The sequence below is a fragment of the Papio anubis genome, chromosome 7 (assembly GCF_008728515.1).
Source record: "Papio anubis isolate 15944 chromosome 7, Panubis1.0, whole genome shotgun sequence".
NCBI classification, from domain to species: domain Eukaryota; kingdom Metazoa; phylum Chordata; class Mammalia; order Primates; family Cercopithecidae; genus Papio; species Papio anubis.
In genome coordinates, this window is record NC_044982.1 from 115,175,096 (window position 1) to 115,192,924 (window position 17,829).

Genomic DNA, 17,829 nt, shown 5'->3' on the forward strand with positions numbered 1-17,829 from the left:
TTTTATGATTTCATTTCACTTTTTTATATTAAACTCTTTTACCTTCATGTGTGGTGAGAGGTAAGAACATAACTTTAAAGCAAATTAACCAACTGTCGCCAAATGAATTATAAACAAATTAATCATTTTCCAATGATCTGAAAGGCCATTTTATCATACGCTAAATATTTTTGTGTGTTTGACTGGGTTTACCATTCTGTTCCGTTGGCCTATCACATCATTCTTACATTGGTATTTGTTGCCCTATTTTAATGATTGTAACTTTTTAATAAGGGTTAGTGACTGAGAATACAAGTCCCATTGTTTTATTTTATTATTTTAATTATTATTTTTTTTGAGACAGGGTCTCACTCTGTCGCTCAGGCTGGAGTATAGTAGCACTATCTCGGCTCACTGCAACTTCCACCTCCCTGGTTCAAGTGATTCTCCCACCTCAACCTCCTGAGCAGCTGGGAGTGCAGATGTGTGCCACCACACCCGGCTAATTCTTGTATTTTTAGTAGAGACAGGGTTTCACCATGTTGGCCAGGCTGGTCTTGAACTCCTGGCCTCAAGTGATTCACCTGCCTCTGCCTCCCAAAGTGCTGGGATTACAGGCATGAGTCACCGCACCTGGCCCATTTTTTTTCTTTTGAGGTGTTCTTTGCAGTCATTCATATATTCTTTGAGATAAATTCTAAACTTTTTTTTTTTCTGCCAAGATAAACCAGCAAAGAAAAATCCCGCTGGACATTGCAATTGGATTAGTTTTTTTTATTTTATTTTATTTTATTTTATTTTATTTTATTTTTTTTTGAGGCGGAGTCTTCACTCTGTCACCCAGGCTGGAGTGCAGTGGTGCGATCTCGGCTCACTGCAAGCTCCGCCTCCCGGGTTCGTGCCATTCTCCTGCCTCAGCCTCCCGAGTAGCTGGGACTACAGGCACCTGCCACTGCGCCCGGCTAATTTTTTGTATTTTAGTAGAGACGGGGTTTCACCGTGTTAGCCAGGATGGTCTCGATCTCCTGACCTTGTGATCCGCCCGCCTCGGCCTCCCAAAGTGCAGGGATTACAGGCGTGAGCCACCGCGCCCGGCTGGATTAGTTTTGTAGATTAATTTACTGATAATCAACTTCTTTGCACCATTGAGTGTTTCTGTCCGGGAACGTGGCATATCTTTCTATTATTAAGGTCTTTTTTACTATAGGTCTTTAGGAAGCTTTATTTTATAGGTGAATGTAGTGTGTTTGGTGCTTATTTTCATAAAATAAAGCAATGACATCTGTGGCAGGCAGCTTCTGAAATGGCTCCCAATGATCCTTACCTTCTGGTATTCACCCCCTTGTAGAATCCCTTTCCTTTGTGTGTGGGCTGGATCTAGTGACTTGATTCTCATAAATAGAATATGGCAAAAAATGATGGGTTGTTACTTCTGAGATTAGGTTATAAGAGGCTAATTTCTGTTTTGCTGTAATTTTGTCTCTCTAACCCTCTTGCTTGCCTGTGCTCATGAAACCAGCTACTGTGTTATGAGCCACCTTATGGGAAACCCGAGTGGCAGAGAACCAAGGCTGGTGGCTGGCCAACAGTGAGCCAGGAGCTGAGGCCCACAGCCCAACAACTGGTGAGGAACCACATGCTGCCAGTAGCCATGTGAGGTAACTTAGAAGCAAATCCTTCCCCAGTTGAGCCTTCAGATGACACCAGAGCCCTGGCTGACCCCTTAATTCTACTCTTGTAGACTTTGAGCCAGAGGACTTAGCTAAACCACACCTGGATTCCTGACCCACAGAAACTTGAGATAATAAATGTTGTTTTAAGCCACTCAGTTTGGGGGTAATTTGTTACATAGCAGAGATAGCTAATATAGCCCCTGTTTTTTGCATCATGTTTTCTAACAGTTTATTAGGAAACGAAAATTTATTTTAGGCTGGATGCAGTGGCTCACACCTGTAATCCCAGCACTTTGGAAGGCCGAGGTGGGTGGATCACCTGAGCTCAGGAGTTCAAGAACAGCCTGGGCAACATGGCAAAACCCTGTCTCTACTAAAAATGCAAAAATTAACTGGGCATGGTGGCGTGAGCACCTGTAGTCCCAGCTACTTGGGAGCCTGAGGTGGAAGGATCACTTGAGCCCAGGAGGCAGAGATTGCAGTGAACCAAGATCACCCCCATTGCACTCCAGCCTGGGTGACAGATCAAGACCTTGTCTTGAAAAAAGAAAAGAAAAGAAAAAGTTATTTTATAACTAGCCACTTTACTAAATTCTTCTATTTTGGTAATTTTGTATTTTCTTAGTTTTTTATGGGAAGACAATCATATTTGCAAATAATTATAATTTGTTTCCCTCTCTTATTTTCTATATAATGGTATTAGCTAGGATCTTTAGAATAACGTTAAATAACAAGATACTAGAACTGTTTGTCTTGTTCTTAGATTTGGTGGAATGCTACTTGTATTTTACGCTTTTGATTTTGGCTGTTGGTTTGAGATTTATTATTTTTTATCATGTGAGATAAGTATACTTTGATTTCCCGTTTACTTGAGCTTTTAAAAAGAAAATCAGGAATGGATGTCGCAATTTACCAAACATCTATTCAGTATGTAAAATGATCTTTTTCTCCTTTGACCTATTGCCATGGTAAATCAGTTCACTACCATTCTAATGTAGAATTATCCATGCATTCCAGGAATGTTTGCTCATGCCGTATTCTTTTAATACATTGTTGACATACATTGGACTTATCTGATTAAATTTTCATTAGCACTCTACATTTGTGTAAATGAGGCTGGTGTATGACTCATTCATTCTGTCTCACTTTGTGCCACTTGTCAAGTTTTAGCATCAGGGTTATTCTGGCTTTACAAAAATAATCGAGGAGGTTTGAGTTAAGGTCCTGGCAAGAAACACTCACCCAAGATGGTTTAACTAACAAGACTTTAATGAAGGGACTTCTTATGGAAATGTGGATAAGGGGACTGGGTGCAGTGGCTCATGCCTGTAATCCCCAGCACTTTGGGAGGCCGAGGTGGGTGGAAAACTTGAGGTCAGGAGTTCAAGACCATCCTGGCCAACATGGCAAAACCCTGTCTCTCTAAAAATAAAAAAATCAACCAGGCATGGTGGCTCATGCCTGTAGTCCCAGCTACTCGGGAGGCTGAGGCAGGAAAATCACTTGAATCCAAGAGGCAGAGGTTGCAGTGAACCAAGATTGTGCCGCTGCACTCCAGCCTGGGTGACAGAGTGAGACTCTGTCTCAAAAAACAAAAAAGGAAATGTGGATAAGGTGAGGTACCCAGAGACTAGACTAGACATGGTGAGTGTTACTGTCCTTAGCGCTTCAGGGACAATGGGAGGAACCAGTGTAACTGGAGCCCAGGGAGAGCTGGAACCTTGGAAAAGAGGTGCAGGCAAGAGCTGAGCTTGTGGAGGAACAAAGGCCTTGCCAGAGAGAGGGCACAAAAGAGGCAGGGCACAGATGAGAAACACCAGCTCTTCTCACCTCCTGCCTTCCACACTCCTGCCCATACCCTCCATTGTCAGAGTCAGCAAGGAGCTGGAGGACAAGGGAGCCTGGGTGATGAATGCAGTTTGTGGGGCTCAGGGCTGGGCAGGGAAGGAAGTGGCTCTGGTGTGATTTCTGTCTCCTGACTGATATGTGCATAACCATGTGTTTAACATGTTTTTAATATTCACTTCCAGGGCTTTTATACAATTTCTCTGTGTTGATTTTTTTTGTTTTTGTTTTTGTTTTTGTTTAGAGACAGGGTCTTACTCTGTTGCCCAGGCTGGAGTGCAGTGATGCAATCACAACTCACTGCAGCCTTGACCTCTCCTGCTCAATCTATCTGCCCACCTCCTGAGTAGCTGGGTCTACAGGCTTGTGCCACCATGCCTGGCTAATGTTTTATTTTTTATTTTTTGTAGAGATGGGATTTTGCCATGTTGCCCAGGCTGGATTTTTTTTTTTTTTTTTTTTTAATTTAGTTTATTTGGGCCAGGGTTGAGAATTGCAGCCCAGGACTTGCTTTTTCACTTACTATTATTTTACTTATTTTGACTCTTGCTGGCTTGGAAAGAGTGCATCTCTGAGTACTTTTTTCCCCGTGAAAAGTAGAGCCATACATGGCATGTGTCCTAAGTTCTGGCATGTAGGAAAGTCTTTTTCTGTTGTCCTCATGCATGAATGCACCAGGCAAATTGTTAAAATGTAAGGTCACAACTGTTCTCTCAAAATTCTATAGAAGAGTGGTTCCCAAAGTGTGTTCTATTGAACACCAGTCTTACCACATAGTCTATGGCAAAGGATTTCATAGTCATTATAAGTTTGGAAAACTGTGCTTGCTAATATTGCCAGTTTAACAACATGCATGAACACATTAAAAGCCCTGAGAAAGCCTCAGCATAGGGTTTTATCTTGTTTTGTTTAATTCAGCATTTCCCAAGCTTATTTTATGACAGAAACTTTTTTCCCCAGTATAAATAGTTAACAAAATTCCATGGACTCTCTCTTCCAATTATACACTTTAAGAAATGCTGGGCTGGGTGTCGTGGCTCACACCTGTAACCCCAGTACTTTGGGAGACCAAGGTGTGAGGATCACTTGAGCCCAGGAGTTCAAGACCAGCCTCAGCAACATAGTGAGACTCCCCATATCTACAAAAATCAAAAAAATTACCTGGGCATAGTGATACATGACTGTAGTCCCAAGCTACTTGGGAGGCTGAGGTGGGAGGATCACTTGAGCCCAGGAGGTTGAGGCTGCAGTGAGCTGTGATCACACCACTGCACTCCAGCCTGGGCAACAAAGTGAGACCCTGTCTCAGCAACAACAACAACAACAACAACAATAAATGTTGGAGATATTTCTCCATATTTCTGTCTGCATGGGTGCTGACAGAATTCTTTCCTTATCCTTGCAATTCAGAAATTCTACATGGCATTTCTAAGTGTTCATTTCTTTTTATTAATTTGACTTAAGGAGGAACCTTTTAAATGTATAAGCTCAGGCTTCTCATCAGCTCAGGAACATCTTTCTCCTGTAATTCTTGCTTTTATTTCATTTGTTTAGTGTCTTCTGTAAGCCCGGATACCTATCATGTTCTCCCTTTGTTTTTTTATCCTGTTGGGCTTTTCCTCTGCAGTCTCAGAGAACTTCTATCTGTCCTTCATATTTACAGATTCCATTTTCTGTAGTTCCAATTCTGTTCTTTACCATCTTGATGGAAATTAAAATTCTGCTGCATTTTTAGTTTCTTTGCAGTCTTTCTTTCTCTCCTCTGGTTTGTTTTTGATTTCCACCTGCCTCTCAGCCAGCAGCCTTCTCACTTCATTCTTTCCATCTTATTTTTCAACTCTCATTTCTTAGAGTGCACACTTTAATTAAATGAATTGAGTACAGAGCAGATGTGGTCTGCAAGTTATTTATGTTTATGTGATAAATCTTTTCAAAGGAATTACTTTTCTCTGCCCTTTTAGGGCTACATTCTCTTCCTTGCCTCATGCAGAGTCTTTTCAAAGGCTCTGTGTATTTCCAAGTATATGTGTGCGCATGTGGGTTTATGTGTGGGGGTGTGTGTTTGCTTTTCTCTGTACTCCTACTTTAAAGATGAGTGTTTTAAACTTTTCTACATTTTATTTTTTTAAATTTATTTATTTAGAGACTGGGTCCCACTACATTGCCTGGGCTGGCCTCGGACTCTTGACCCCAAGTGATCCTCTGGCCTTAGCCTCCCAAGCAGCTGGAATTATAGGCAGGCACCACCACACTGAGCTAAAAATGAGTGTTTGATAAAATCTTGTTATTTTCCCCCAAACGAGGAGAAGGAAATGGATTCTCTTTAGGTCACCCTTCGCCTGGATGTTGCTCCAATTGTCCTGTCATATTTTAGGAATGGTTAATGCAATTTCTCATCACCAGTTGGCTATGAACACAAACCGTCTATGACATGCCTCCCCACTCACTCATCACCAGAGGCACCAGCCAGTAGTCGAGCTGGCTGCAGCTTTGTGTGAGTGTTTGCATGCAAGTGTCCCATTCTTTCCCCACTCCAGGTAGAGCTTCTAAGGGCATTACCAGCTCAGAGATCTAGCTGGGACGAATGTGTGGAGGTTGGCCGGGGCCAGGCCCAGCAGGGAACCTTGCCTCCTCTGCACCAAGGACCAGCTCTATTTGCCCAGTGTCCAGGGTTTCCAGGCTGTTCCTGTAGGTATTCAACATAGCTATGATAAGACTTCTGCCCACTCTAACAGGGAAGGAGGAACATGGTATTAGAGAGAAATTGATTGAGGGAGGAACTCCTCCCACCCCACCCAGCTCAGTTATCTACTTGACATGGCAACCACATACCCCACCCCAGCCCACCGCCCAGTCAGCTCCTTCCCAAGGCAGTTGGTAGTATGGAAAGGGCTTTCCAAAGATGCCCTGCAAGCCCGTGTCCCACCATCTGCCCTAATTGAGGGTCAGTACTTTCTGCCAGGACCTCATCTACTTCTCATGGTATAGTTTTGCTTTCTCAAAAATTAGAGTTGTGAATCAGCCCTTGGGGTCTTCTTTTAATCTGTCTCTTGCACATTTTACAGCAATCCCCAGCTTTCCTGGCACGAGAATGTACCTTCTCTGGCTTTCAGTCCAGGCCAACAGGCGTTCTCTTCTTTCCTAGTCTTTTGATCAATTCAGCTGGGATCTGGGAGGGAGGAGAGTTCTGCACCAGCATAACAGGATATTGTGTGGGACTCTTCCTCCTGTTCTGGAATTGCAGCTAACACCCAAAGCTGAGTACAAAAGGCACCGGGGACCCTGCCTTCTGCATTCAGAGAGTTGTCAGTGGGTGGTCAGCAGCCAGTACCATCTCCCTCCCGCAGGGCTGATGGCTCTTCTCTCATCAACCACCACCACCTCCCACAGCGACTGGAAGAGGAGCAGGGGATGGAACCGTCGGTGGTTGCCGTGTGGGGAGGGCAGTGTCTGTGGTAGAGGCTGCTTGCTCCCCTCTTCACGGGAGATGAGGGGTAGGGTGGGGTGCCTTTCCTCCCTGATAACGTAAGATAATTTCTTGAGAGACAAGCATAGCATCCCCCAGGGGGGCATCTCCTTAGTCTGTGAACCCCCTTGTATACCTCTGAGCTACCTGAGTTGGGGAAGAGGGCAATACGAGACAGATGGCAGGGTGGAGAGAGAGAGCTGTGTGAGGTGGCTGGGCTCAAGTGGACAAGCTGGTGTCTCACCCATGAGGGCATCTCTCTAGGGCTTGAGAGAATGCACAGGCTGTCCACAAGACAGTCACCAGGGCAGAGAGGAGACAGTGGAGTAGCCAGAGAAGCAGTGACAATCCACCCAGGAGAGGACATGTGAGAATTGCTTCCAAGTCCCTTTTCTGGGCCCCCTGTCACTAAGAGACTAGAAAAGTGATAGGGAGGTTGATCAGGAGCGGGATGCTCCCCTCCATTGTGGCCTTGTTGGGGTGGGAGGGACAATCACCGCTCTTGTCTGGGCAGAAGTGGGAATGGCAGGAGAGACAAACAGGAACAAGTCTTGGTTACTGAAATGAGACAGTTCTAGTAGATGAAAGTGACAGCGGAGTTGTGGGATGCAGCCACGATGTCATTAAGATCCCTACCACCCAGCAGGAAAAGGATTTCAAAGAGCACAGTTGACTCTGTGTGTGTGTTGCGGGAGAGCTTATTAACAATTTCCCGTCTACATCCTAGGAAATTGAGGCCCTACAATAAACGTACTACACTTGAAAAAAGTCCTTAAAAGTAAATGAGAAAGAAAACAGCTTTGGAACTTTTTAGGAGTAGAGGATTGCAAAACTGTGGGATGAGAACATGTGAGTAGTGAGGACAGATGGAAGAGACTTTCAGCAGAGGACCCAGGGGGTTGAGAAGCTAGTCCTTGTTCTCTGGCTTGCAAGTGACAGAAGCCCAACTCACAGTTAGCCTGAGCAAAAATGAGGATTTGTTGGAGGATCTTGGAGCATCTCACAGAATCTAAGAAACAGCTCAGTAACTGAGCCAGCAGAGGGGCAGGGATGTGGGTGGGCCTTAGAGACATCTGGGACCAGGGATCTGCAAGCCACGGCAGCCCCACCAGGTTCTTGTTTTTGCTTCTTGCTGCAGGTCAGCCTCATTCGTTCTTTCCCCAGAAGACTGGTTTTGTCTAAGACAGAAAATACGACCACTGACAGTTTCTGAGTGTTGTAACTTGGAGGTTATGTCATGAGAAAGAAGTGAGTCTCCGCGTCCCTAAGTCTGAAAACACCAGAAGAGGGGCCTCCCTGGCTGAGCTCAGGCCAGGCACACAGCCCTGGACAGTCAGCTCGGCCTAGGTGAACAGCCTCATGTAGGGAGATGAGCGGTGAGTCCTGCAGAGGAACAAGGCTGTGCCACCCTAGAAGAAAGGTCAGACAATTGGGACAGGTGTTCCCAACAGGAGTCTAACAGCCTGACATCATGGCCTTATGCAAACATGAGATTCTGATGATCCCACCTTCCCTCCACTTCCCAGGAGTCATGTCAACTGTAGAGGCCCTGATGAAACTATGTCCTTCATCTCTCGTGAAGCCCGTGGCAAGGGCAACAACACGACAACAGTAATGCTAGTAGCTAGCATTTATTATGCACTTTGTGTCAGGTCCTGGGCTGCACTCTACGTGGATTTTTTTTTTTTTTTTTGAGACAGAGTCTCGCTCTGTTGCCCACGCTGGAGTGCAGTGGTATGATCTCGGCTCACTACAACCTCCACCTCCTGGGTTCAAGCAATTCTGCTGCCTCAGCCTCTGGAGTAGCTGGGGATTACAGGCGTGTGCCACTATGCCCAGCTAAGTTTTGTATTTTTAGTAGAGATGGGGTTTTACCATGTTGGCCAGGCTGGTCTCGAACTCCTGATCTCAAGTGATCTGCCTGCCTTGGCCTCCCAAAGTGCTGGGATTACAGGTGTGAGCCACTGCGCCTGGCCTCTACATGGATTTTTATTTCATCCTGACCGCAGCTGTCTTACTCCCCTCACTTTGCAGACGAGGATGCAGAGACATGGAGAGATTAGGAGCCCGAGGTCACACAGCTAGTGAGGGGCAGTGCAGGCATTCTACCTAGGTCAGTCTGGTTCCCAAGTCCATGTTTTCCATCATCAAGCTCCCTAGCCTCCAGGATTGAAGTTCTGGGCCTGGGCATTCCCAGAGGAGGTGGAAAAGTTCACTGGTCTGGTGGATGTTCTGCCACGTGGAGTTACAAGGCATCACAGCCAGAGCCTGAGGAACTTTCTGGAGCCTGTGCCCTTCACACCACCAGCTGTGCCACTACAAGGTCTCTAGAGAGTCATCATGAGCACCTGGGAGGTGATGCTCCTGTCTGTAAGCAGCTGCTGTGGTCAGTGAGTGGCTGCATAGCTGGGTCCTCCATCCTGGTGGCTTTGGGGACAGTATAGGCCCTGGTTCTCTTCTCCCTCATTCTTTACCCCCTTTCACTCTCTTCCCTTCTGGTTTTCCCCCTTCCTAGACTCCTGGCTTCCCTGGGCCTGCTGCACCGGGTCTGGCTAGGTTGGAGAGGGCTGCAGGCAGGACCACAGTCAGCAGAGGGCGCCAAAGCCTCTCAACACACCCATGGCCCAGGCCTGGCCCAGAAGGAGAGCGCTGGGAGCCAAGACGGTGGGGCTACGTGCGCCTGTGGATTCCCCCATTTCCCATGCTTCATCCAGCCATGGTCCTGCAGTGCACTCACAAATGTGCACATGCCCTCGTGTGTGTGCATGTGTGTGTATTACAGTCATCAAATTGTCTCTGAATGTGCTTGGCTTCATGTGTTCGTGTGTGTGTGTGTGTGTGTGTGTGGTGTGTCTGTTGTGTCTGGTTTCCCTAGGAAGCATATTTGACAGTCCCACAGTCAGGGTCAGGGCACAGGGACAGATACTGTGTCTATAACGATCTACAACACTGATTTTGTTCATCTCAATAAATGTGAGGATGAAATAAAAATTCGTGTAGAATATTTTGTACATCTCAATAAAGCCACTTCCTGGGGGCAGGCATTATAATTCTAGTCTCTGTTCTACTGTGTGATAGGTAAAGAATAACTTTCCACACAGGGAGAGGAGTCCACACCGTGCCAGGCCTGGGCTAGAAGCTTTCCATCTAGGTTCCCTGGTTGACTGCACTAGCAGTCCTGTGAGCCAGGCAATAGTAGTCCCATTGTACAGATGAAGACAGTGAGGCTCAGGGAAGTTAGAAAACAATTTCACGTCTATACCCCAACAAATTGAGACTATACAATAAGTGTGTTACACTTGAAAAAAATCTTTCTTAAAAGTAAAAGAGAAAGAAAACAGCTTTGGAACATTTTAGGGGTAAGAGATTGCAAAAATGTGGGAATGGAACGTGTGAGTGAGGATGGATGGAAGAGGCCATCAGCAGAGGACCCAAGGGGTTGAGAAGCAAGTTCTTATTCTTCAGCTTGCAAGTGATAGAAGCCCAACTCACATTAGCCTGAACCAAAATGAGGATTTATCGGAAAGATCTTAGAGTATCTCACAGAATTTAAGTAAGAGCTCAACAATTGAGCCAGCAGAGGATCACACAGCTAGGAAGTGGTCAAGCTAAGATTTGGTTCCTGTCTCCAATTTCAAAGTCTCTGCCCGCTTCACACTTTCTAAAGCTGCCCTCTCGAATTTGTGTTTTCCTCCCATGCAGACCCCACCAAACATGAACTTGAGAGCAGCCCGGTGAAGTATCAGGAGCAGCAGCTGCTCATGGCTAGAACCACTGAGCTGAGAAATTCATGTTGACAGACAGTTTGTGGCTGATTTCTACAAGTCAAAGAATAAGGAACTATATTTAGCTGCTTGCTCTGGGCTAGTTAGCTGGTGGGGAGTGAGGGCTCAGACTGGAGGAAAGAAAGAGGAGGAGGAGGAGCAGGAGGAGGAGGAAGAGGAGGAAAAGAGAGAGAAAGAGAGATGCCCAGTTGTCTGCTGTCTGGCCTGGGGTCCTTGCCCTCAGAGTTCAGTCTCTGCAGCAAGCTTTGCATGGAATTGTGGTTGGCGGGGCCTCTTCATGAAGTTAAGACCTGCCCATGTTACTAGGCTGGTGGGACAGAGAACAAGAGCCTGCAGAGGAGAATCTTCCAGGCTTGCGGGTCTCTTCTCTACACACACGACATCAGTGAATGAGTCGTTCTACACTTGGGGGTTCTAGAGCTCTGTAAACCAACACTCAGCACAGCTCAGATCCAAAGAATAGTACTCAGCACTGCACATACATCCTTGATGGCATAGGGGTTAGCTTTGTCCCTTTGATTGACTTGACCTCAGTTTTCTCTTCCTCCTGGGTCAGGATAGCCCTTTTCTTCCTCACAAGGGAAAATCAAGGAACTTGCTCTGGATGGACTTGTGCTTGGATTTCCCAGACAAGCTGCTTCCCAGAGGAAGAGAGAGGCAAGAACCTGCCTCCTCCTCCCACAGATGTCTGAGTTCTGCCAAGCCTGCCTTCCTCCTCCACATACCTTGTCCTCTCCACATGTAACCAGTGGGGCTGGTCCCTCATCCTTCTTTCCAACCTGCCGCCACGCTCTCCCCTCCAGATTCCACTCACTCAAAGACATCAGGGAGCAAGGTTGAGTTTACTGACAATTTAGCTGGGAAGATTCAGAAGATGGTCTCATACCCCAAGGAGACACATGAAATCCTTCTTCCATAGAGGCTTCCAGAGTTCTCTCCAGCCTCTCCCCAACCTCCTCCCACATAAGTCTCCCACTTCCCTAGCCCCTCCTGTCCCTAATTTGTCTACCCAGCTCCTCAGGATGGCAGCACAAAGGGCCACCAGTGACCAGGACTCAGCTTCCTGAGAAGGCAGTGGAGAGTATAAATTTATAGAGACAAAATTTTTCTCTATTTAGAAGTGCACAACAGCAAACTTTCTGGGACTCTGAGTGTGAGGAGCTTAGAAAAACAGGACATGAAACCAAAGCCCAGCAGACATGCCCATCCCACCCACCCTGCTGGTGACCAGGAGCCAGTCCCTTGCTGAGCCTGGGTTTCCTTGACCAACACTGAGTGATACCTGAGTTCTCCCAATGTTCAGGCAGGTGCTCCTCATTCCGGACTGTGCTGTCTTGATGGGGAGGCACAGTGATCCCTGGGACAAAGGCCAGGGAAGGTCCCTGGTATCCCCAGCTTGGTCCTATGCTGCTCAGTTGACTCTCCCAAACCTCCAAGCCAACTGATTCTGTTCTGCCCCTTTAGGGAGGCTCCCAGCTGGGCCCTGGAGCAAATGCTGTAAACCCACAAATCTGCTCAGGGTTTTATCACACTTGGGGGCCACAGATAGGTGGGAGTATTGGAGGTGAATAAAGGCAGTGGTGGCTCTTTAAAGAAAAAAAATGCCCTGGGTTGTAGCAGTTGCCAATTTCCATGGTGTAAATACTCCCACCACAGCCATTTTCAAGCTATCAACATGATGTCACTGAATGCAGAATTAAGAAAAGGTGTGAAAATTGCATTTTTTTTATCCAGCAAGCTGACTTTAGCACACCACTGGACAAGGTAAAGGGCCTAAATCCGGGGACTCTAATCTAAAGGTTGTGCTGAATTCAGCCAGGTAGAGCCATGAAACAGACTGCTGAGTGTGCACATCCCTTTCTCAAGTTGATTTAAGAAGGGAGAATAACTCAAGGGAGCGTTATGAGGGAATTTCTTTCAGAAACAATCAGATCACTTAGCAACTGAATTGTCTAAATATTTTTTCCTAATTTAAAGTTGTGTGTCATGTGGGTAACTGGACAATGCACTATTGAATTACTGAGGGATTTAATGCCTAAATTGGAGAAGCAATCAAACATTCACATCTTCAAGTAGTTGATGGACAGTTAAGGAGGTATTCACATGATAGCTGGGGCTAGGGGGCAAGGGAGGCCTTGTCCTAAGTGGGCCCTGAGCCTCTCTTGCAAGCTGCCCCATGCACCATGGGCCCCAGCTAGGCCTGGGCTGCACCCTCCTGGGCCCTCTCTGCTGCTACGGTCTTTGTTTGTCACTCTCCAGTTTATGTTTTTGTCGCTGAATTCTTCTATTTCTGCCCTTGGCTTCCTTCACTCTGTCATTTCTTCCCAGTCTCAAGCTGTCTCTCGCTCTCTGTTTCTGCCTCTGTCTCTATTTGCTGTCTCACTCTGTCTTCCTCCCTCCCTCTGTGTTGTTTGTTTTGTCTGTGTCTTCATGTCTCTCTCTTCTCTCCATGTCTCTTCCTTGCTGTCTCTCTCCATTTCTCTTGAAGTCTCTCTCTTTTCTACACACACACACACCCCTGGCCCTTCTCCCCAAGTCCCATGCGCTCCTCTCCTCCCTCCTTCGGTTTCCACTTCACCCAACTGCACTGTAACCCCTGGCTCCACATCTGTCTTGACACCATGCTGCCAATCAACACCCCTTCCCCCAAGCTGATTCTGCCCTGCCTCTTGAAGGACGTTCAGAACTGGGACTTGTACTAGGAACCCACAGACATACTCAGGACTATGGCACATGGTGGGAGGCCATGGTCACTCTTTGAAGAAAATGAAACTCCTGATTTGTAGCATGTGCCCATTTCCATGGTGTAAATACTCTTGCCATGGCCGATTTCAGACAACCCACATAATGCTACTGAATGCAGAACTGGAAGAGGTACACAAGTTTCATTCTTTTGAGCCAGTGCAAGCTGACTTCAGCACACCACTAGGCAAGAAGGGGCTTCCTGAATGGCTGCAGGGGCTGGGAGAGTGCCCACATGGCTGGCTACAGAGCAGCCCACTGTAGCCTTATGGAGCTCAATTTTGGGCCAACAGCCCACTCCAGCCTGGTTAGTTCTTCCTTGTGGCTGACTCATAGAAGTGCTCACCTTAGGATGGGGCAGGAAGCCCACTGACCTCTAGACTTGGAAGGAAGACTTCCTAGATGAAATGCTGGGCTAAGACACAAAACAGATGAGAAATTTTGTGTTGCCAGAGAATACTTTTTTTTTTTTTTTGAGATGGAGTCTCACTCTGTTGCCCAGGCTGGAATGCAGTGGTACGATATCAGCTCACTGCAACCTCTGCCTCCCAGGTTCAAGTGATTCTCCTGCTTCAGCCTTCTGAGTAGCTAGGACTACAGGCGTATACCACCACACCCAGCTAACTTTTTGTATTTTTAGTAGAGAAGAGGTTTCACCATGTTGGCCAGGCCAGTCTCAAACTCCTCACCTCAAGACCCTCGGCCTCCCAAAGTGCTGGGATTACAGGCGAGAGCCACCGTGCCCAGCCCAGAGTAGACATTTGAGGCTGGAAAAGGTAAGAGATGGTGTCAAAGAGGCAGACTGAGGACAGGATCACTGAGGTCTTGAATACTGAGTGAAGGGGCCTGGTCTTTTCTTATTAGCATTGAGGAGAGTAATATGATTGAATATGTTGCCCTAGGTTGGTTCCCCGCCCCCACTAAACAGGCCTTTTGACAAGGATTTGGGTGAAGTTGTTTGTTTTCAAGGTGATCCCAGGCAGCATGTGAGGGAGTAGGGAAGTGAGACAGGGAAGAGAAAAAGGTAGATAAGAGTGAGTTACCCAGGAGCTACTGCTGTGGAACACGGAGGTTCAGCCCCCTATGGACTCTCTGAGTGTACAGAACAGGTCTCAGACTTGTCCCATCGAGGGGTGGGGAATCTGGGGTATGTATCCACCAGCTCCCTGCCCTTCCTTCAAGGGCTGCTCCTGGGGTGTGAATCCTCCTGGCATTCCATGTGGGCCAGATAGTTCCCTCATGAAGAGATGCAGAAGCCGGAGGCATTTGTGCCAGGACAGGAGGCAGCAGCAGTCTGTTACGGTAAGGACTGAGTGATGTCCTGTGGACTGGGCAGCACAGAAGTGGTCGTGACTTTGGGGAGGGCAGTTTCAATGGGAAAAAGGGGAGCGAGTTACAGGGAGAATGAGAGAGAAGGACACACAGAGACTATGGATTACTCTGAAAAGTATGGACAGTGGGAAAACTGTTGCACGGTCGCTGGGGCTGGGGAACCGGCAAGCTTGGGTCTGGTTATGGAGTTGCTCTGAGCCAGGGAGACAAGCAGGCAGACCTGCAGGAGCAGCAGCGTGTCATCTCACCAGCTGCCAGACCCGGACTGATGGAAATGTAGAGGGGGGCCTCCCCAGGCCACCCCAGCCTGCACTGATTCCGACTGAGCAGCCAGGACATTCGGCTGACACCTCACACTTCCGTCTTCCTCCTTGGAAATTGTGGATTGGCTCAGCATGACCCAGTTCTGCAAGCATTTATTTGACTGATTGGAAGCAGACAAGGTCTCTGCTCTCCAGGGGAGCAGACGCCATGCTAATCATCGAGCGGGTGGGAAAATGAGAAAGACCTACTGCATAGTCGATGGGAGAGGTAGGCATGCAAAGACAGACGCATGCAGTAGGCTGTGGGGTGGGCACCAGTGGTGCCACCATCGAGCATGGTGGAGGCTAGAGAAGAGGCAGTTGTTCTGTCTGCTCTGGGGAAGGCTTCTTGCAGCAGCAAAGTCTTGAAATGTGACATAGGCTGAGAGGCGGAGAAAAGAGGGGACGGGTATTTCTGGATTTCAAAGGCTTCCAGCTTGCTTAAGCTTTCCTGATAGCTGGGTATCACACACCCTCAGGACGATGGGGCTCACTGACTCCAGAGACAGGCCTTCCATAGCCAGACCCCTCCTACCATCCTGTGATGGAGTCAGACTGCCCTTGCTGGGGAGGTGTCAACAAGAGGATGCTTGGTAGGTGATGAGAAGGGCCACGGCAGCAGGCAGCTGCTTTCTTTGGTGTGGTAGGCTAAATAATAGTCCCCCAAAATATCCACATCCTAATTTCCAGAACTTGTGAATGGCAAAAGGGACTTTGCAGATGTAATGAAGTTAGGGATCTTGGCCAGGTGTGGTGGCTCATGTCTGTAATTTCCAGAACTTTGGGAGGCCAAGGCAGGAGGACTGCATGAAGCCAGGAGTTCGAGACCAGACTGGGAAACAAAGTGAGGCCCATCTCTACAAAACATAAAAACTAAAAACAATTAGCTGGGTGAGGTGGTGTGCGCCTGTGGTCCCAGCTACTCAGGAGGCTGAGTTGGGAGAATTGCTTAAGCTTGGGAGGTCAAGGCTGCAGTAAGCCATGATGGTGCCTCTACACTCCAGACTGGGTGACAGAGTGAGACCCATCTCAAAACAAACAAACAAAAAAAGGGATCTTGAGATGGGAAGATTATCCTGGATTATTTGGGTGGGCCTTCCTCTTATAAGAGGGAGGAAAGTTCAGAGGAGGATGTAGGAGATGTGACAATGGAAGCAAGGTTGGAGTAACATGAGAAAGCGGCCACTAGCCCAGGAATGCAGGCAGCACCCAGAGGCCAGAAAAGGTGAGGAAACAGATCCTCCCCTAGAGTCTCCAGAAGGAACCAGCCCTGATGACACCATGACTCAAGCCCAGTGAAACTGATTTCAGACTCCCGGCCTCCAAAACCGTAAGAGAATGAATGTGCATTGTGTTAAGCCACCAAGTTTGTGGTAATTTGTTACAGCAGCCACAGAAACAATACACCCAGGAAGCAGACTCTGTGATGAAGATGTACACACGGGAATTTGCATGAGGAGTGCTCTTGGGGGCGTGCCCCTCACCTGTGGGGAGAGAAAAGCAGAGGTGGGCAGTTGCAGGTGATTCCTTGGGCAGCTCCAGGGCGTGGCAGCCTGCAGAGTTACCGAGATTGAGGCAGGAAAGCCTGGCCCGGGGACTCACACAGTCATTGGATGGGGCTTCCCTGTGCAGGGGATGTGGCCTTAAACAGGGCAGCTCCTTTTGGCCAAGAGCAGTTCATGGAGAGGGACCCTACTTTGAGCCCTCGGCCACTCTCACCTTGGTCCTGAAGCAGGCCCCGGGGACAAGCTATGCATCCCCCAGAGCTGTGGAAGGTGCATCTCTCTGAATCTTCTTCCTTTGCTCTATGGGCCTGGTACTTTGACAACTTTCTAATATCCTGGACTTCATCATCTATTGAGGAATTCTGCAATGCATCCACATCTCTCCCTGGGCAGGAAATTGGGGTTTGAGTCCCAGTTTCTATAACTGTCATTAAGTGCTTTACATACACTGCTGTCTTTAATCCTAGGAATAACCGTAGCTATGAGCCCCGTTTTACAGGTGAGCAGACTGATACTTGAAGAACTTCAATGAATGTTCAGAGTCAGAGCCAGGACTCTCCCTAGGCCACCTGATGCCTCTTCACTGCCCTGTGACTTTGCCTCTCATTGTCCACCCTTACTTATTAGCTGGGTCATCTTGAATAGACCACTGAACTTCTTTTGGCCTCAGTTTTGTTTGTTTGTTTGTTGTTGTTGTTGTTTTGTTTTGTTTTTTTTTAAAAAAACAAGACTCTAGTCTCTGTCCTGCCTCTCTCCTAGGGCTGTTCTCACTTGACTCCAGGAGAGAGGAGATGTATGCAGGCTTTGTGCCTGGGCCCGAGACTCTGCTGCTATGACTCCCTGGACTCATCGAGTTTGCTCTTGCCGTACCTCCCCTCGCCCAGTCCCCCAGTAGCTCTGGGCCCCTGGTCCAGGGGAGAAGGAGAAAGCAGGACAGGTAGGTGGTCTCATTTGAAGGTCTCTTCTCTGGTGCCTTGTGGTTTTCAAGTATGACTCACCCCTTTCATACCATTTCCCCCAGCACTGGGAATTATGCAGGACTGTCGTGCATGGTTACATGGTTCATGTGCCGGGCCTCAGCCAAGGGTGTGGTGGGGACTGAAACCCAGCCCGCGCCGGGCACTTTTTGCTTAGCACAAAGACACCATCTGCCAAGAGGCTGTGTCTGCTCAGAGGGGCCTGTCTTGTTTAATTCTCACA

The 17,829-nt window shown here is 47.7% G+C and overlaps 1 long non-coding RNA gene across 1 annotated transcript; it reads left to right on the forward strand.

The window, feature by feature from the left end:
- Positions 1-4,744: 4,744 nt before the first annotated feature.
- Positions 4,745-9,948, forward strand: LOC103885933. Its single transcript, XR_001904467.3, has 2 exons — positions 4,745-8,339; positions 9,479-9,948. It is a non-coding gene; the product is annotated as an uncharacterized LOC103885933 (long non-coding RNA).
- Positions 9,949-17,829: the final 7,881 nt, after the last annotated feature.